The following is a 21,589-nucleotide window of genomic DNA, read 5'->3' on the forward strand; positions in this document are numbered from 1 at the left end:
TGAAACAGACATACCAACATGCTATTTCTTTAGCACATACATCTAGAGCTCATGTTTATTTTACACTGTAATTTCCATGTTTATTTTACACTTTGTAATTTCCTTAAAAGCTATGTCTGTGACAAGCTGCTGAGGTCATGGCCGAAAGGAAGGCAGTCGTGCGCTAACGTTTGCCTTAAGCGCGTCAGGATCCAAGGTGCTTCTATACTTGATGTCAGCTGACGCAGCGGCAGAGCGAGACACCCGGTTGCGAAAAGCGTACGAAGTGACTGTTCGCTTACCCCCGTGGCTGGTGATGCCTCTACCAAGGAAACTGTCAGCGAGTAGAAATGTGATGGATCTATGCTTGAGATCTTCTCTGCATATTTCCATGCACGCTTGCAGCTTTCCCCTTCCATTTACATGTCTAGTGCATCGTCTTCAATGGGCGATTCTTAAGACATGTAATTGCGTGTAGAACGTTTCAGTGGAGTAACGGTGCCTGAAAGAAGACACATATTACTTCACTCGGATGGCGTTAGGCCCGAGGACAGTTTGAAGCATATTAGCAACTTTAAAAAAGGTTGTAAAATGCTAGTGTGAGACATAACGTAGTATCCGCTGATTGTCAGTGACAGCTGTTGAAATTCTGTGGGATTTGTTTGTTTTGTGTGGTGTGCATGCGGTGTAGCTCTGTAAATTGTCGTATATACTCTGGATCTAGAGCTATTTTGCTTACATTCATAAGGAAAATTAAATATGCCGCGTGATTTGACTGCAAAAATATGCTGACTGCTTGTGGGCAAGCAATATAATTAAATTGTTTGTAGCAAATCAGCCGCGAATGCCGACTGTGATTGGCTGTCTTCACTAACTCAGAACTTCGCGTGACGAAATGTTTCTACAAAGAACGGTAAATACGCGACAAAGCCATATCTACAGTCGGCCTCTTCGATTATCCATGTCTAACAGCCTGCGGGCTGCCTACTGGTCGCCCAAGCGCGGATCCATGCGTTGGTTGCTCCTCGGGTCACTCCAGTCACTCTCGGTTACTGTCAGAATGCATTTGGTTATCTCCAGCTGGACAGTTTCGGGCTGCCATCTGGCTTCCAGACTAAAAAGTTAAATTGGTTCACAGAAAGGGAAAGGCGCAGTAACTGTCACACTTGCTCTGTGGACACCCGAACCGCGCCGTAAGGGAAGGGAGGGAGGTGGGAGTGAAAGTGGAAAGAGAGAGAAAGAGGAGCCGTAGTGGAGGGCTACGGAGTAATTTCGACCACCTGGGGATCTTTAACGTGCGCTGACATCGCACAGCACACGGACGCCACTTCGTTTCGCCTCCATCGAAACGCAGCCGCCGCGGTCGGGTTCGAACCCGGGAACTCCGCAAGGTGATTTTGTGCTGGCTACGTGCGGCTGCGGTCGGGCACCTAGCAGACGACGGAGTAATGGAATGGAAGTGGGGAGGATGCGCGGCCATTTTTACATTGACTAGATGGACTGCGATGCCTTAGGCCACGTTTTAGGTGACCTCGAGGGCTGCAGAGGTGTTACTTTCGGCTAATCCGCGGCCCACATTACCTATGGCATCTTTTCCAATGTGGCTATTTTCTTATTTGGTGTGCTGGTGATATCGTACTCGTCTCGCCATTAACAAGCGTACGTGTTTGCTTCATGTTGCGCTCATTAAGTTATGCTTCGCAAAAAACATTTTATCTGTAGAGCCTGTAGTCTGTGCTTATTAATGCGAAAGCATTATTTCGCTATGTTCACACATTTGTGTCCGCAGAATGTCTCCGCAAAATTGTGTCCGTAGCAGTTGTAATTGAGAAGTGAATGAGTGGTGTCAATAATGGAGGGTGTCGTAATGTTGTATCCAAACATAATTAGGCCTATAAGTTATTTAGGTAATAATTAGAATAACTGGTGTACAGGAAAGGAAAGGGGCAGTATCTGTCACACTTATGCTGTAGACACCTAAACCGCACCGTATGGGAAAAGAGGAAGGTGGAAGTGAAAGCAGAAAGAAAGAAAGGGGTGACGTAGTAGATGTCACGTCACGCAGCCGGAAGTAGAGCCAGAAAAAGGAATAGGAAGTGATTGGTGCGCAATTTAAAAGTACCAAAAGACTAAAATGAGTAAACAAGACGTGAATAGTGCTTCTGCGACCCGGACGCTTCAAGCAGACTTCGTGAACAATCCATTTGAACGACACATGTGTAGCGTGTGCGAGAGACTGTTGCACTAACTGGACTTGGCACCACTGAGTAACCCAATGTACGAGCACGGCCGCTCGATAGAAGCGCACTAGGTGCGGCCTGCTACGTCGCCCGAAACCGGCGGGAGGCGCCTACTTCCAGTCGCCACCGCCGCGGCGCCACCGTTCGGGGACAGCCGCGCGCGGAGAGCTGCGCCTGGCTGCGCTTTGAGGGAGGCGTCGGCGTGGTAGAAGCCTTTTGAGCTCCGCTTCACACAATTTGGCAACAAGAATTAGTATATACTGTCATGTCCAGTGTGACCATGTCAGCACTTAGCACTTACTCGGCAAGGATGTATACTGGAGTGCACCCAGAAAAACTATAGTGACGGTGTTCAATCGATTGGAGAGCTCGCATTACCATGATGTTGCATTCGGATCCAGTTGTTCGTCACATTAAAATGTGACCCGGCTGTGAACAATTCGAAGCTGTTCAGCTGCCATGGCAGCCTAATGAATAACCACTTAATTAACTATGTCGCGAATTCCGTGTGTCATTTTCATACCATTTACTCATTCCTGCATACAGCTTTTATAGACAAATTGACTACAACCTGTTCTAAGCTGCCAGCGCTATCCAATAAAAAAATGTCCTACTATGAGCAACCTCTATGAAAATGCGTCATGTAACCAACCTTTCTATCTCATTGTGACAAATTTTACAGTGGAAATATGAAGATGTTTATTAAGTTAGATCTAGATGATAACCTGGGACCTTCTACTCAGTTGGAGACATTAGACTTTGTACGCCAGAACGCTATCCGTCATGGCTTCCCGCATTTTGCATGACCGGACAAAATAAGCGCGCTTGATCTATCCGGTCTGCCTCAAGGTGCTACGTATATGCGCCGAAAGTTTTATTACTATTTTTATTGACTGCTCGCAAACCCATACAATTTTGCTGGTTCGTTATTTTCAATGGAAGAACGCTGCTGTTGTGAAACTCTTAGCCGTGATCACAAGAATGTTCACGCGCAAGGCGCAACTGCAGCCGAGATTCAATGAGCAGCCGAGTAGGCTTATTTAATGACCACACAAAAAAAGGAAGAAAATTACCAATCGCAGACGGAAAACCTTTCTTGAGAGAGGTTTATGCCATAGCCATAAACATCGCTCCACTGTTGAGTTGACATTTCAAGCCCAGCTCGCTATCAGTGGGGGTAGCAACTTAACGATATCTTGCATAGCGCCTTAGCTTGGGCACGATCATTGTTTTTATAGATTAGCTGCAGGTACTGTGTACAGTGAGAAAACAATGATGAAACCAAAAGTTTACACAGCTTGCTACTTCGCCGGACCTCTTCAGACTTCATCATCCTGTTAATGAAGGTGCTCGTAAGCTAACAAAGCTTGATTACTTCCTTTGCGAGGTACATCAAGCCTCCATTGTCCTTGGTTTTCATTAACCTGCAACTGGTCCAGTTGACTATATTTCCTGCAACAGGCTCTTGCTCGACTGACATGTCGCCTCAAAACCATTACCAAATATCGCATAAATTAAGCAACAACCTGGTAGTGATAAACAAAACTTGGGGTTCTTAAGTCTCCTTGAGGAGCCTCGTTAGAGTGCCCGCACTTTGCTACCTGCTTGTTCACCGTATCCCGTAATTGCTGCCTCTGTGGCATATCATTAGAATGAAACCTTAAGCCACCGCATTATATGAAATAGCACCCTACACATAGCTATATAAAGCCCCTCTTTACCGAAGCCGTACGAACGTGCCCTATAGGAGTATGTGTGCATTACTTGGGATCTAATGGTCCCGCTTTCAGTAATTCCCCTTTCACCCTTGCATCTTATTGACTCTCTCTGATTTGGCAGCTCCTGCCACACTCAACATGGCATGTGTTCTCATTGCGCCATATGTGTCTGGCCATATTACCAACTAAAGTGCTTCATACCAGAGAGGTTTTTTTCCGACTTTCCGCTGACAGAGCGGGCGCCGGATTTTCTGCGGAACGTGGCTTTTCATTTTATCGCATCAGCTCAAACAGTCTTAACAGTATAAACAAATGTTGTATGAACAGGCTCCTTTACTTGCTAGGCCACTCAGACTAGCGCGGCAAAATTTAGAACAAATTGCATGCTTATATATAAAAAATAAAAACCTTCGTAGCTTTTTCTGATATGTCCTCGCAACATAACCTGCGAGAAAAGCTTCTGGTGCTACCTAATCGTGCTCGTTTGCTTCACAACACATCGTTAAAAATCCTAGTTCACTGACCAGTTCCCTGGTAACTAAATAGGTTAAACAACGTGTCAAGAGCACTGGAAAAGAGGACGACACAACTAACGCGGTTGTGCCGTCTTCTCCTGTGTTCCCGTCACGTTGTTTGCACGGTTAACCGATAATTAATCACCAATAAGTCCAATCTGCTGTCTCTTGTAGCAAATTCAATGGCAGCTGATAGGGCATATGCTTCAGCATCTGGACTTTTTAACCTCAGCGCCACTTTCATTTCAGAGGAAGCGAGTGCATTTCCACTCCTCGTTGCTATCTTTGCCTGAAGCGAGCTCAGCGGATAAAATTAGAGGGTCTCTTGATGTCTCTTAAGCGCAGGACGGCGAAAGCCTACCCTTCTCCTCTCATTTGCCTCTCATCGTTTGCCACAGTTTGTCATTTCAAGACGTCGTTTGATATATTGGTCGTTTCTCAGTCATGATGAGTCTGCCTGTGTAGTCATTGTAGCCCTTATCACTCATAACTAAGCAGGTTACTCATTTAGAATCAGCAGTTGTTATTACATGTCGTCGTTTCACATATTGGTCATCTCGTAGTCATTAACAGTAATGATGAGTCATGCCTAGCTATTATAGTCATTACCATCAATCGCTAAGCACTTTTACTAATTTCTAATCAGTTGCGGTCATTACATGTCGTAGTTTGATATACTGCTCATTACAAATCATTTTAGTAATTATTAACCATTATTAGTCATTAGCATTAGTCATTACATCTATCAATGTCTATTTATAACTTTTATTGATTGCCTATCACCATCAATCATATTCATTCTTAACCTCCCTCCTTGTACGTTCGCTTTTGCGACTGGCACACCAGTGCACAGATGCGACGCACAGATAACAGGCACAGCCTCTGCGCATAGATTTCGCTCCATGAGCCTAGAACGGCTTTCGCCTTATAAAACAAATGCATCCAGTCTCAACGTTAACGTGCTTGCACACGCGCACACAAAAAAGTTTGCGTTTACCACGTAGACGCGAGGCGAACGCGCCCAGAAAGGAAGCAAACCGCGCGCTCAGAGCCGGCAACCCCAGCGGCGACGTGTCCCCGAACAGTGGCGCCCTCAGCAGAAATAGCGGGCGCAACTGTAAACTCGCCAAGGACGCGCTTGCCCATTGACGGCGGCGCGACGCAGCAGGCCGCACCCAGTGCGCTTCCATCGAGCGGCCGTGGTACGAGACTGCATTTGGAGACTCCCAAATATACATACTACGTAGAAAAAGTTAGAACCGCAGCATGCTACTTCAAAGAGCTTGGGGCAGTCTTCGTCTCTGTCAAGCAGTATGAATAAAAAATATGTATACCCAATGTATCTCATTGCTAAACATACATAACCACAACAAGGTCAGACAGGGAAACCTACCTCTCGCTACGTATATCCTGGCATATCGGAGCTACGCCCCTGCTATTTTTTTTTCGATCAGCAGCTGTCGTGCTTTGCAATCTTTTTACTGTACCTGATTTTTTCTCCTCTCTAATGATAAAAGCCAAGACGAAGGCTTGAAGAAAAGCAATCATCATGCGCTTTTTTACAAATAACATGTTATACTTTATGACAACTGCGCATTTTAAAAGCAATAAAAGAAACAAGTAACCGCGATTACAAACTCAGCCTTGTCTTCTCTGAATGTTTTTTGTCATGACATCTGGATATAATTCCTTACCTTTGAGTACCAGGCGCCTTGTTGGATGGCGTTGCTTGCAGTACCGACTAATAACATGCATGGGCCCATACGCGGCTGGTTTGTTTATAGCGTGCCATTGCAAACGTTCCTCATTTGAAACAAAATATTATTTCAAGATGATTCCATTTTTCATATTCTACAGAACTAATTTACGTTTTTGAACTGAAAGTTTCATTACCTGTGACAGATCGCAGCTTCGCGTGGCTCCACATAGCCTAGTTCTGCGCATGCGCGGGACTTCATAGCCAAAGCCAGCTGCGCAGCTCCCTCGCCAAGCTCTGCCGGTGTTGTCCAGCAACGCTTATTCGATGTGCGACTCCTCCCCATTAAAAAAAAAAAAAAAATCATGGCTTAACTCTGCTATGCCTGGGTATACGCAGCGAAAAGCAGTGAAAACCTCGGGATCAGAAGCTAATTTCTCCAGTCTTCTGCGCCGTTCGTCAGCAGCTAAACTCTCCTTGCCTTCCACGTCGAGCGCGTCGAAGTTCACCGGCGTTCAATAATTCTTTTGCAGGAAAGGAAAGGCGCAGCATCTGTCACTCGGATGGATGGAATGGATAAAATATAGGAGCGTCCCCTTCGAAACGGGGTGGTAGCAGTAGCTATCATGCTCATTTTTCTCCCTATATCTTAATTATTGATTTAGAATGGTTAACTAAACCATCATTCGATTTATTAAATTTTTTCTCCTACATTACTAACATTATGTCACTTCTCTGCTTTTAAGCCACCAATCTTCCAGTCGTTTTTTGCTAGTTTCCACCGCCGGTTTATTCACCCGACCACTGGTATCTCTAAACCCCAGAGCTTCAGGAAGAGTGATTGCGCCTACATCAACTTCCGGATGGATACCATTACATTCGAGTATAATATGGTCAATTGTTTCACTGGAGTTTCCACATACAGCACATGCGTCATCTCCATTGTTAAATTTCGTTTTGTAGCTGCGAAGGCACCCTGATCTAGCTTCAAAAAGTAGGGCACTGCCTCTTGAGTTATCAAAGAATCTTCCTTCCTGATCTGCATTTTCCACTTTCGGTATAATTCCACACTCTGTTTCTTTTCCATCGAATTTATCCAATTTTTACCTTCTGTGTTTTTCACCCGTTGCTTAATGCTCTTTATTTCTCCGTCCTTGTGACTAGCATACTTACTAGTTAGTTTCCTAGTTTTTTTCCTCCATTGTGAGCCAACGCTTTTTAAGTACAGGTATTTAAATACTTTAGCTGCCCATCTGTTACTGTCCAATTTCCTCAGGCGTTCCTCATATAATATTTTACTCTGAGCTTCCCGTACTTCGAAAGATGCCCAGCCCATATCTCCCTGTACCGCCTCATTTGTAGTTTTGCCGTGGGCAGCTAGTGCTAATCGTCCAACGGATCTCTGATTTATTTCTAATGTCGACTGTACCTCTGAGTTTAGGCACAAAACCGCATTTCTGCAAGGAAGTCCGGGCACCATAATTCCTTTCCAAATACCCCTCAAAACCTCATACCTATTGTATCCCCCCAATGCCTTATGCTTCATTATCCTGGCATTCCTTCGCCCTTTGGCCTTAAGTGATTGCTCATGCTTTCCAATGTATGCCAATCCTTCGTTTACCCATAACCCCAGATATTTATATTCTGCTACTCTGGGTATTTCATGGCCTTGTATTTTAAGACCCTGATCAGTTGAGCCGTTGAAAATCATCAGACCCGACTTAACTGCGCTGAAACTCAAGCCTAGAGCGTCCCCTTCGTCTCCGCAATACTTAACTACAGTTTGCAATTCTTCCAGACTCTCAGGTAGCAGCACAATATCGTCTGCATACATCAAACCGGGGAGGCGCTGCTCTACCGCCTTTCCACCTAATCTATATGACAGGTTAAAACCTAGGTTGCTGTCTTGTATCCTCCGTTCCAGGTTTATCATATAAAGCATGAACACCACCGGTGATAAAGGACAGCCTTGTCTTAATCATTTGCATACTTTGACATCCTCCGTACTTCTTATCCCTTCCCACGTAATTTCTACATTGCTATCCCGGTATATTTCCTGTAGGAACTCTATTATGTCATAACCGATACATTCATCTTTTAATATGTTCCACAGGAGTTCCCTGCTTACGTTGTCGTACGTCCCGTTTATGTCCAGGAAGGCCAAATACAAAGGTCTGTTTTCCACTCTAGATATTTCGATGCATTGGGTAAGCACGAACAGGCTATTATCTAAGCGCCTACCATTTCTAAAGCCGTTCTGAAGTTCTCCGAGTATCTTGTTACTTTCTACCCATGCTTGCACCTTTAATTTCACCACGTGCATGGCTAACCTGTACATAACAGATGTTATGGTAATCGGCCTGTAGGATTTTATGTGCATTCTGTCTCCTTTCCCTTTATAAATCAAATTCATTTTACTCTGCCGCCAGCTGTCCGGAATTTGCTTAGTCGTTATGACTGTTTCCAGAGCTTTTAACAACATTTCCTTAATTTTTAGACCGAGTTCGTTAATCAGCTTGATCGGAATTCCATCTATTCCTGTAGAAGTGTTTTTAGGAATATTTTTTGTCTGCCTTTTTCCAGTTTAGATTGGTCAGTTCTAAGCTGCTTTTGTATTCTGCTGCCTTGTGTTGCTTCCTGATTTGCGGAGATTACCTTATCATCGCTCTTAAATGACTCGGCTATAACTGATGTAATGTAGTTCACTGCGTTGTCTTCCTTTAAACAATTTCCCTCGTTATCTTGAATCCGATCCTGCTTTCTTTGATTCTTCTTCCCTAGCCAGCTTATATGGTTCCAGAATTTTCTAGCTGCGCCTCTAGAGGCATCGTTTATGTCAGCCATCCAGCGCTCGGTGGACAGTCTTATTTTACGTTGGACGAGGGCCTGCACCTGAAGTTTCTTTTGCCGATATGATTCCCATTTTTGGTCGATTTCCTCCTGATATACCTGTGCTTTCTTTGCCATTCGGTGTTCCCTTGAAGCAGCCCGTCGTTGTTCAGTAGCTTCCCTGATTTTCTTCTTCCACCAGCTCCGTGGCTTCCTCTTTCCATTCCAGCGGTTTGCTACTTTAACCTCCTGAATTTTCCTCCTTATGAGTAGTTCTACCTATTCATAATCCCAGTCTTCCATGGGGTTTTTCTCTATTGCTTTCTCTATGTCTGCTGCTATCTGCGTTTGATCGTCGTTTATTTTGCGTTTACGTTTTGTCTAAGTTCCATTTCTCTTTTCATCAAGGGCCCCATCTGCAGACTAATACGTTTATGATCACTTCCCAGACTACACGCCCCTTCTTCGTCTATTTACATTTTTGTGACCTTGCTATAAACTTCCTGCGACATTAGACAATAGTCGCCCTGCCGGGGTGGTGCAGTGGTAAGACGCCCGACTACTGTGCCGGAGTTCCCGGGTTCGAACCCGACCACGGCGGCTGCGTTTCGATGGAGGCGAAACGAAGTGGCGTCCGCGTGCTGTGCGACGTCAGCGCACGTTAAAGATCCCCAGGTGGTCGAAATTACTCCGCAGCCCTCCACTACGGCTCCCCTTTTTCTCTATCCACCTTCTCTCCCACCTTCATCCCTTCCCTTACGCTACGGTTCAGGTGTCCACAGAGCAAGTGTGACAGATACTGCGCCTTTCCTTTCCTATGAACCAACCAACCAACCAACCAACCAACCAACCAACCAACCAACCAACCAACCAACCAACCAACCAACCAACCAACCAACCAACCAACCAACCAACCAACCAACCAACCAACCAACCAACCAACCAACCAACCAAGACAATAGTCAATGGTCGTCTGCCTGTTTCGGAATTCCCACGTGATTTGGCCTTCACATTTTGTTTCTCTATTTACTATAACTAGATCGTGTCGCTCACAGAAATCCAGCATTAGCTTCCCGTTACAATCCGTGTATCCACCCAGATCGTCGATGTGGCCGTTCATGTCCCCCAGTAGAACAATATTGGCCCCGTTTCCAAACTGGCTTATATCGTTACTGAGACATTCAACAAGAGCCTTCTTTTCTTTCCTGCATTGATGTCCTGTTCCTAAATTATCTACCCCTAGCCATGTCCGTATGCCGGAAATTGTTCCTGAAACCCAGATATGTTCTTTACAAGATGATTTAATTCTTTGCCAATTTGTTCCCTGGTGTATCAGCATACCTACCCCTCCACCCTTTTTTTCCGTTCTCGTTCTGTTGCACCCTTCCCAGACGTAGCCTTCTATAAATGGCGGATCTTCTAGATCCCTGAGATGAGTCTCGCAAAGAGCGTACACACCTATTTTGTCATCCTTCAACTGCTGTTTTATCTCTAGCCATTTCGCTCTTTTTCTACCTCCTTGCATGTTTCTACCTCCTTGCACTCGATGGATGGAAGGATGGATGGAATATAGGAGCGTCCCCTTTGGAACGGGGTGGTAGCAGTAGCTATCATGCTCATTTTTCTCCCTATATCTTACTTATTGATTTAGAATGATTAACTTAGCCATCATTCTATCTATTAAGTTTTGTTCCTACATTACTAACATTATGTCACCTCTGCTTTTAAGCCACCAATCTTCCAGCCGTTTTTTGCTAGTTTCCACCGCCGGTTTATTCACCCGGCCACTGTTATCTCTAAACCCCAGAGCTTCAGGAACAGTGATTGCGCCTGCACCAACTTCCGGATGGATACCATTGCATTCGAGTATAATATGGTCAATTGTTTCACTGGAGTTTCCACATACAGCACATGCGTCATCTCCATCGTTAAACTTCTTTTTGTAGCTGCGTGTTCTAAGGCACCCTGATCTAGCTTCAAAAAGTAGGGCACTGCCTCTTGAGTTATCAAAGAAATCTTCCTTCCTAATCTGCATTTTCCACTTTCGGTATAATTCCACACTCTGTTTCTTTTCCATCGATTTTATCCAATTTTTACCTTCTGTGTTTTTCACCTGTTGCTTAATGCTCTTTATCTTGGAAATATGCTTAATGCTCTTTATCTTTAACCTTGGAAATAGCGGCGTCTGTGGGCGGTATTCAGATGCACGTCGGGGCCTAGTATGCGAAAGGTGCACAAGATAGACGGCTCCAACAATCTACTCATTTTACTGAAACACCTCTCAAAACCAACAATAAAGTATGCAGTTTGTAGAGTGCCGTCTGACGGTGCTTTTGTACAATCTTCGAGTACCACCCGACGGCTCAGCAGCATAGTGCGGTGCGCTTTTTCGAGACAGCTCGTCCCGTCTTAGCAGCATCATTTGCGCTACTCGTTGACAGGGCCAAGTGTCACCCCAGTGTCACAACGCAAGTAGATGATACACTCATAAGGCTTACAGTGCCGGATGCTGCAAGCCTAAAGCAATGCTCCCGCCCACCAGGGAAGTGGACGGCGTTGTTCTGGCCGTGTTTTCCCCCACCGTCAATAGGCCTAGATTGCTTCTCATCAAATGTACAACAGACGGCCCTTTGTAATTGATCAGTGGCACGTGATAGTGAATGACCTATTACATCTTAAAACTTAATTTCAGCCTCACTATTTCTTAGTAAATAATTGATTATATTCGGCGACGCTTTAGCAGCGGAGCTCTAGCTTAGATGATCACGGGCACCGCGTCGAGAGAAACAGCTATGTGGCTGTGAGCAAACTGTCGAAACATTTGACTGGTTCATCTCTGATCTATCGCCTAGACTTTCAGAATTTTTCCTAACCCTATAATACCAGCTCTTGTTGCCTACCGATAATGCAGATAGCTACAACTCAGCAAAGGCTATGCAAAAAGATGATGTGAAGAATGTTGTGAATCGCGGCTGTAATGGTGACACCAATAAATTTTCTTTGCATTCATGTAGGCGGCCCGTGCCAGCGAGCAAGACCCCGGTTTTGGAAGTACTTTAGGGAAGAGCTTTGTCTGCTTGGTATTCTACAGTGTGCGGTTAGTTGCGGCCACACGTCTGGGACTTTCAGGCTGAGCGGACATGTCTATCTCAGCATTAGCAAAACCTGAAATCTGTTTGTCTAAATGCGTCTTCTGCAAAGTCCAGCTGGGGAGGACACGGTGCAATTTAATTTCGATTTCATATTATCCGTATAAGCGTCTAAAAACCTGTAATTCACAAACGAATAACGATAGAATCATAGTTTATATTTCAACATGTACCTGAATGTTTGCAGATACTTAAACCCTAAAAAACAACAATGAACTTTTTGCAAACGACTTTTGAGTGTGTTCTCTCAGCTTAAATCTATACCTCGAGAACAATTTCACTGAATTTGCAGCGAGTATGTCGGGAAATATGATATTCTACAGACATTTAGCACTCCCTGCATTCTTTAGGTGACCGAATCATCTAACCGTAGAAGTGCGCTGGCAAAATCCCAGTGTAAAGCTTTTAGGGTGGAGACCACAGTGCTGCTTAATGTTATCAAGCCTCAAATTTGAATGAATCTATGCTCAAATTATTTATAGCGATGATTAACTGATATCTTGCAAATGGAGAAAGGTTTGATTTGGTCTATGTGGTTTGAACTCAAAGCGACCAAGATATCTGGAGATTCTTAACGTGTACTGACATCGCCCAGCATTCGCTGAGCAATATCTTCAACTTTGGCCACAACAGTCGAGCAATCTAACGCCTGCACTACTACTGCGGGTGAAGGGGGAAAATTGAAAGACTTGTGTCACGATTAGACGGGACAGGTCGGTTGCAGAACTAAGGCTTTACTGCAACCTGTTTATCATATCCTGGCCGGAAGCCATTAACATACACTTGCAGCTTTCAAGTGTTGCTTATACAGTACAATCCCCCTCCCGTTCCTCATGCCCTCACATGAGTATAATTCTCAGAAGAAAATAGAAGCAAAGCTTTCACGACAATAAAAAAAAAAATAGGGCAAGTTTGATGGCGGAGCACACGCAGAGGATGTTCACAGAACCATAGTGGCCAAAATGAGCGCACTGAGCCTGAAGTATTCGCAGCTAGCACAAGCAGCTACCTTTCGAAACTACTTTTCCCTCCTGCGTTGATGAAAGAGTCATGAAGTGGTGGACAAGTTGAGGGACCTCGCAGTATCTGACGATTTGTACCCTGGGATCGAGGTATTTTCACCTGGCCAGAATTTGTGGACTTTCTTCTCATTCAGTTCCAGAACTTTAAACATAAGAAAATGAAAACCGTTTTCAAAATCGAGAGAGATAATAATTGGTTCACAGGAAGGGAAAGGCGCAGTAACTGTCACACTTGCTCTGTGGACACCCGACCCGCGCCGTAAGGGAAGGAAGGAAGGTGGGAATGAAAGTGGAAAGAGAAAAAGAAGAGCCGTAGTGGAGGGCTACGGAGTAATTTCGACCACCTGGGGATCTATAACGTGCGCTGACATCGCACAGCACACGGACGCCACTTCGTTTCGCCTCCATCGAAACGCAGCCGCCGTGGCCGGATTCGAACCCGGGAACTCCGGCACAGTAGTCGGGCGTCTTACCACTGCACCACCCCGGCGGGGCCAAAATCGAGAGAGACGACTACATTTCTCGTTTGTGTGTCGAGGTTAGGGCCTGTACATGCGATAAATCAGTACAAAAGGAAAAATGGAAATTGGCAAGTTTTCAACCAGATTACGCATCAGAGCTCAGTGCAGTAATTGGCGGTAACAGTTTTGCTAGAAATGTCGCGTTCTACCTTTGGTAAACTTTCCGGTAATGTCTTGTAGCCTTGCAGGACAAAGGACATTTTAGTATATAACTAAATGTGGTGGACACGATGGAGTAACTTGCTGGTATTTCAATGTCGTTATTTTGGAGAAGAAAGCACCAACAGAAACCAACTGACTAATCGCCTTAGTGTTCAGTTATCATATTTATGAGGGCAACAATATTCACCGGACGTTGAGCTGTTGCTGCGTGACATTCTTCATTATACAGCAACAGAAGCAGCAGCAGCAGCAGCAGCAGCAGCAGCAGCAGCAGCAGCAGCAGCAGCAGCAGCAGCAGCAGCAGCAGCAGCAGCAGCAGCAGCAGCAGCAGCAGCAGCAGCAGCAGCAGCAGCAGCAGCAGCAGCAGCAGCAGCAGCAGCAGCAGCAGCAGCAGCAGCAGCAGCAGCAGCAGCAGCAGCAGCAGCAGCAGCAGCAGCAGCAGCAGCAGCAGCAGCAGCAGCAGCAGCAGCAGCAGCAGCAGCAGCAGCAGCAGCAGCAGCAGCAGCAGCAGCAGCAGCAGCAGCAGCAGCAGCAGCAGCAGCAGCAGCAGCAGCAGCAGCAGCAGCAGCAGCAGCAGCAGCAGCAGCAGCAGCAGCAGCAGCAGCAGCAGCAGCAGCAGCAGCAGCAGCAGCAGCAGCAGCAGCAGCAGCAGCAGCAGCAGCAGCAGCAGCAGCAGCAGCAGCAGCAGCAGCAGCAGCAGCAGCAGCAGCAGCAGCAGCAGCAGCAGCAGCAGCAGCAGCAGCAGCAGCAGCAGCAGCAGCAGCAGCAGCAGCAGCAGCAGCAGCAGCAGCAGCAGCAGCAGCAGCAGCAGCAGCAGCAGCAGCAGCAGCAGCAGCAGCAGCAGCAGCAGCAGCAGCAGCAGCAGCAGCAGCAGCAGCAGCAGCAGCAGCAGCAGCAGCAGCAGCAGCAGCAGCAGCAGCAGCAGCAGCAGCAGCAGCAGCAGCAGCAGCAGCAGCAGCAGCAGCAGCAGCAGCAGCAGCAGCAGCAGCAGCAGCAGCAGCAGCAGCAGCAGCAGCAGCAGCAGCAGCAGCAGCAGCAGCAGCAGCAGCAGCAGCAGCAGCAGCAGCAGCAGCAGCAGCAGCAGCAGCAGCAGCAGCAGCAGCAGCAGCAGCAGCAGCAGCAGCAGCAGCAGCAGCAGCAGCAGCAGCAGCAGCAGCAGCAGCAGCAGCAGCAGCAGCAGCAGCAGCAGCAGCAGCAGCAGCAGCAGCAGCAGCAGCAGCAGCAGCAGCAGCAGCAGCAGCAGCAGCAGCAGCAGCAGCAGCAGCAGCAGCAGCAGCAGCAGCAGCAGCAGCAGCAGCAGCAGCAGCAGCAGCAGCAGCAGCAGCAGCAGCAGCAGCAGCAGCAGCAGCAGCAGCAGCAGCAGCAGCAGCAGCAGCAGCAGCAGCAGCAGCAGCAGCAGCAGCAGCAGCAGCAGCAGCAGCAGCAGCAGCAGCAGCAGCAGCAGCAGCAGCAGCAGCAGCAGCAGCAGCAGCAGCAGCAGCAGCAGCAGCAGCAGCAGCAGCAGCAGCAGCAGCAGCAGCAGCAGCAGCAGCAGCAGCAGCAGCAGCAGCAGCAGCAGCAGCAGCAGCAGCAGCAGCAGCAGCAGCAGCAGCAGCAGCAGCAGCAGCAGCAGCAGCAGCAGCAGCAGCAGCAGCAGCAGCAGCAGCAGCAGCAGCAGCAGCAGCAGCAGCAGCAGCAGCAGCAGCAGCAGCAGCAGCAGCAGCAGCAGCAGCAGCAGCAGCAGCAGCAGCAGCAGCAGCAGCAGCAGCAGCAGCAGCAGCAGCAGCAGCAGCAGCAGCAGCAGCAGCAGCAGCAGCAGCAGCAGCAGCAGCAGCAGCAGCAGCAGCAGCAGCAGCAGCAGCAGCAGCAGCAGCAGCAGCAGCAGCAGCAGCAGCAGCAGCAGCAGCAGCAGCAGCAGCAGCAGCAGCAGCAGCAGCAGCAGCAGCAGCAGCAGCAGCAGCAGCAGCAGCAGCAGCAGCAGCAGCAGCAGCAGCAGCAGCAGCAGCAGCAGCAGCAGCAGCAGCAGCAGCAGCAGCAGCAGCAGCAGCAGCAGCAGCAGCAGCAGCAGCAGCAGCAGCAGCAGCAGCAGCAGCAGCAGCAGCAGCAGCAGCAGCAGCAGCAGCAGCAGCAGCAGCAGCAGCAGCAGCAGCAGCAGCAGCAGCAGCAGCAGCAGCAGCAGCAGCAGCAGCAGCAGCAGCAGCAGCAGCAGCAGCAGCAGCAGCAGCAGCAGCAGCAGCAGCAGCAGCAGCAGCAGCAGCAGCAGCAGCAGCAGCAGCAGCAGCAGCAGCAGCAGCAGCAGCAGCAGCAGCAGCAGCAGCAGCAGCAGCAGCAGCAGCAGCAGCAGCAGCAGCAGCAGCAGCAGCAGCTGCTGCTGCTGCTGCTGCTGCTGCTGCTGCTGCTGCTGCTGCCGCTGCCGCTGCCGCTGCCGCTGCTTGCTCACGTGTTTTGCTCACATGCTAGCATGCAGTGCACCAACCCGTGGTGTCATTCGGCTCGCCTGGGATAATTAATAAGCAAGTTCGGTTCCCAGAGCTGTGAGAAACACGTAGAGGCTTCATGTAGGCAAGCTTGTCCCATCGCAGGACAAGTCATCTGTTTGCAGCTTCCGCTGGTTGCTATGGCATCATTTATGCTCCAGGTCATTTTGCTTGGCGCTGGAAATGAGCGTGCATGTGCGGTAGCCCATGAGAACAGAAACAGTCTGCATGGTGGAGAGTTAAGGGTACGAACCAGATCGCGAGACAATTGTGAGCGGACAGTTTTCATACAGCAACACTCATTAGAAAGGAAAGATCCGTGGAACTTAAAATATCCAAAGTGCTGTGCAGAATGTCAGTTTTACGCGAGAAATTTGTTAAGGTGACAATGTTAAATGCCTTTTCCCCAGGACAATGCAAGGGAAAAACTATGGTCAGTCCTGTGGCTTGTCATACATAGTTGGTTAGTGGCATGGACGGGTACTGACTGCTTTTCTGGCTATGGGATCTCAAAAGATCCTTACACGTCGTCGAGGTGATAGCAGTTGCTCTCTCACTCAGGTAGTTGATATTGAATGGGAGAGTAAGACGGGTATGAAACTTTGGAGCACTTAAGTTGCATGTCAGACAGACCCCTTTCTACTAATATCAGAACTACACAGCAAAATGTAGCTGTGGTTTAGCTCTGGTTAAGAATAGTTTTATTGCAAAAGCAAAGTGTCCCCATTAATGTGGCACCTTACACTGATAGGGCGTGATAGGGGGTTAATGTAGCAGAAAAACAAAGCTTCCGCCGTTGCTTTCGCAATTCAACTAGGGTTAACCAGAGCTGAACCACAATAATTGTTTTTAGAGAAGACCATAGCTACGCCTCTTCACGCCTCTTCACGGCGTAGCGCGGCTGTGAGCGGCTGATTGTGAGAAATTACTTTCGAAACAACGAGTACTCGAAACAGATGTTCAAGACAGCTGAACAACGCAGCTAATGTCAAAACTGGGATGGAAAGGTCACTGACAAAAGCAAGCGGGTTAGCATATCATAGGCTCCAGAAGTCAGCGAGGCGATAGCCAGAATATTTAAAAACAGCGTCCACATCGCCCACGTGCAATAAAGAAAGCTCAAGCAAAAGTTTTCTCGAGTGAAGGACCCCATCAAACCCAAACGATAGTCCGGATTTGCATACACAATGTAATTATTTCGGAGCTGCATATATCGACGAATCGTGCAATTTTGTCGGGCACTTGTGGCAACATCACAATGACATCGTCCATGGCCGCACGCAAGATAACGACTTGGTTCAACATTCCGACAATCGATTTAGGCAACGCCTCAGTCATCGTGACAGAGATGAATATGTCATAACGGCTACTTCTTGAGTCACTGCATTTTCAAACGGACACACATGTTTTAAACCAGACGCGAGGGCCAATCTTCTCGAATATGCACGCTTATTACACTACCTAAGCTGTATATAAGCCATTTACTTCATCGATAGGTTTTCATTGTGAACAAAGGACCCGTACGGTCCACGAAACGTCGATGTTTTCCTTTTTTTTTGCATCTATTATTTTGGCTAATGCCGGTTTTGCTACTATGTCACCGCATCACCAGAGGGGTTTCCGTCTAACGCTTGATCATAACCAATTTAGGGTTAATATTTTCGAAACATTCCAAATTAAAAATTAGGGCATCGCATACCCCCTAAGCCATTGGTGATAATAAAGTCTACAAAGCAAGCACGTCCTGCAAAGTTCAATTTTGTGTTTAGAGAGAAATCCACCAGCCTGTATACAGATTGTGCTCTATACGATCAAACCAACGTTGTTACCGGTTGCAGTGGAAGACATCTTCTGTGACAGCTGAGTTCACAGAATTAAATATGCTGCTCCTACGTTCTGCTCCGAGCCCCCGGAAGATGGGTTGCTTTTAGTGATCCCAAAATGTTTCTGCAAATTCTCTCCAACCCAATGAAGTAAATAAGTCAGCCCGTTTCGTTTATATCAGATATCTTCATTATCTGGCAATTGCCGCAGGTCACTACCAAGAATATCCGTAGATACCAGCTCGCTCTGGTATTCTGGCCAATCAACAAGCAATCGATGTGGTCCGTAAAGGCGAATTGCAACAGAACACATTCAGAACTTTTCCACAAAATCGCATGCGTACAATCTACGTAGAAGATTCGCTTCCGATAAAAAGTATTGGGGCTTGAGGTTTCCGACGCATCATTACCAATTTGTTTACTCTGTCAACCCACATATAAAATTATTGCTCCTTCCAAGACCTCCTCGCAAATAGAAGCACTTTTGTAGCGAGACCTACACTGGCCGTAAAATCGCATTTTCGCTGTTGTTGTTGTTGTGGCTGTAGGAAGAAGGAATGAAAATATACGGGCCTGCTGCTGGCTCTGTAGCTGAGCCACCTCTACTGCTTCGTGCGGACAGGAGAGGATTGTACTCCCCTGATGGGGCTGGGACAGGTAGGTCACCGCCGCTTGCGGCGGGGACTTGCCTGCCGACGAATTTTTATCTGTTGTAGGCCGTCATTGCACCCGCCACCGCTTCGGTGGTGGACGACGGCTGTTGCAGCGGCGCGCTGGCCCACCGGGGTGGTGAAGTGGTAAGACGCCCGACTACTGTGCGGAGTACCCGGGTTCGAACCCGACCTCGGCGGCTGCGTTTCGGTGGAGGCGAAACGAAGAGGCATCCGTGTGCTGTGCGATGTCAGCGCACGTTAAAGATCACCAGGTGGTCGAAATTACTCCGAAGCCCTTAACTATGGCTCCTCTTTCTCTTTTTCCACTTTCACTCCCACCTTCCTTCCCTTACGGCGCGGTTGCGGTGTCCACAAAAAAACAAGCGAGACAGTTACCGCGCCTTTCCCTTCCTATAAATAAATCACTCTTTCTCTCCCTCTTCCTATTCTTTCTTCTCTATTTTAGTGAGACAGTTACCGCGCCTTTCCCTTCCTATAAATAAATCACTCTTTCTCTCCCTCTTCCTATTCTTTCTTCTCTATTTTCTTTTCTGTCTCGGCGCGGTTAAGGTGTCCACAGAAAACAAGTGAGACAGTTACCGCGCCTTTCCCTTCCTATAAAGAAATCAGCTTTTAAATCTCCTGTCTGCACGAGGCAGCGGAGGTGGCTCAGCTATAGAGCCAGTAGCAGGCCCGTGCAGTTTCTTTTCCTTCTTCCTACAGCCAGAACAACAACAGAATAGAAAATATAGAAGAAAGAAAAAGAAGAGGGAGATAAAAACGCGCGCCGCAACAACAGCCGTCTTCCACCTCCTAAGCGGTGGCGGGTGCAATGACGGCCTACAATAGATAAAAAAATCGCTGGCAGGCTCCGCCACTCTCCATTTTCGCTGTGGCGGTGCATGCGCCCTGGTCGCACCGCTCCTTGCGCCGTTGCCTAGCCACCTAGCCACCGCTACCTCGCCATCTGACATGACGTCAGAGGAAAGCGACCTGCGCGAACAGGGATTTCAGGTCAGGCAGCAGGAGTGAGCGGCCGCGCGTTCGATGAGCTCCGTCGAACGCAGCCGTTCAAATCCAAGTTTCGACCTACGGCGTGCATTATACCGCAGGATTCGATTACACACGTGAAGTGGAGTCCGAGGAGACCGCAAGTTCGGAGGTAGGCACACTAATTTGCCTATTTTTCGGCGACCCACGCGGGACCGCTAGGCCTATCCGTAGGCCTAGCAGAAGAAAGACGCTCTCGGCGGCGGGATGGTGGTGGTGGTGACAAACGTTTATTGAATCAAAAAGGGGTAGATGTATGCATCGGCCGGATCTATGAACATCCAGCCCTTACAGATACTGGGTGGGGTCCCTAGTACGGGACCCCAGTGGCGTCGGCCGCTGCCCGGGCGCGCTCGACCAAGGCCTTTTGGGCCTGCAGGTCATAGCAGCCGAGCAGGGTCGCCTCCCAGTCCTCCCAAGTTGGGTTGGGGTGAGGAGGAATAGCTGGGTTGGATGGGCAAGCCCACACCATGTGGTAGATGTCCGAAGACTTCTCCGCACAGTGCGGACAACTGCCCGTGAAGGAGGGATTAAAATGTTTTAGTGCTGCCGGGCACAGCAGAGTGTTGGTATAAAGACGGAGTAGAAGCCGCTCCTCCGTCTTAGATAGACCTTTACTTGGGCGAGGGTAAAGGCTATGACAACATTGATAATAAAGAACAATGTCTTTAAAAGAATACGCGGGTTCGAATTCGAGATCTTGATCTAGGGGGTCGAGATGGGAAGCCCAGAAAGAGAGCGCGCGGGCGGCGGCGTCGGCTGCCTCATTCCCCTCGAGACCCATATGAGCAGGAGCCCATACTATTTTCCGGTAAGCGGGGTCCCCGGTGTAGGTGCAATTTTGAAGTAGTCGGTAGGCTAGGTATGGCGCCCAGCCTTGCTCGACGTTCCGACAGGCCCCTCGCGAGTCGGAGATAATTTTTTTAGAATCAGTGTGGGTAGCTGCCAGCGCAATGGCGACCTCCTCCGCGTGGGCTATGTCATGGGCGCGAAATGTAAGCCCGTTAACCGTTTTAGACTGGTGGACCACTGCGGCCGTGTACCATCCCCCATGGTGGGGGCCGGAGGCGTCCACGTAGTAAATGCCGGGTTTCGACCCATAATGGCGGCGGGAGCCACAAAAGAGCATGAGCAACACATGGAGCTGGTGGAGGGAGAGACTATCGACCCCGCGGAGCTTACTAATGGTATGGGGTTTGTTACCAAAAAGAAAGGCCGCGTAGTGCCCCTCGAAGAGGAAACGCGAATCGCGACCAAAGATGAGGAAGAGCGGCGGACTACATGTCACAAGGCCGCCATCGGAAGAAAGCTAGCTGCAAAAACAGTAGAGAAGAAGTCCGTGCAGATACCGAGGGACGCCGAAAAAATAATAATGCGCCCCCGGGGCGGAGTCAGCCGCCTAATAGAAAGTGGAATGATTGAACTGGCTGAATCGATCGCCCGCGCCGCCGGCATTGAGCTCATGGACGCCGAGAACGACATCATCTCGGCAAATATAAAGCAACGGTCCATACTAATCGCCACGACTAGCGAAGAGCGTGGAAGAAGGTGCGCGGCTTTGCGCGTAGTTCTTTGCGGCAGCAAAAATATCGAAGTAAAGGCCTATCCCGCTATGCCTGAAGATTGCGGCAAGGGAGTCATGCACGACGTCCCCCTACGCTATTCCAACGAAGAGCTATTGGAGCGAATACGAAGGAGAAAGGAGAACCCTCCAGTGTTCGGTGTTCGCAGGCTGGGAGCAACCTCCAAGACAATACTAATCCTCTTCGAAGATCA

This window comes from Amblyomma maculatum, chromosome 8, assembly GCF_055883805.1.
Source record: "Amblyomma maculatum isolate TAMU_Amacu chromosome 8, ASM5588380v1, whole genome shotgun sequence".
Lineage (NCBI taxonomy): Eukaryota > Metazoa > Arthropoda > Arachnida > Ixodida > Ixodidae > Amblyomma > Amblyomma maculatum.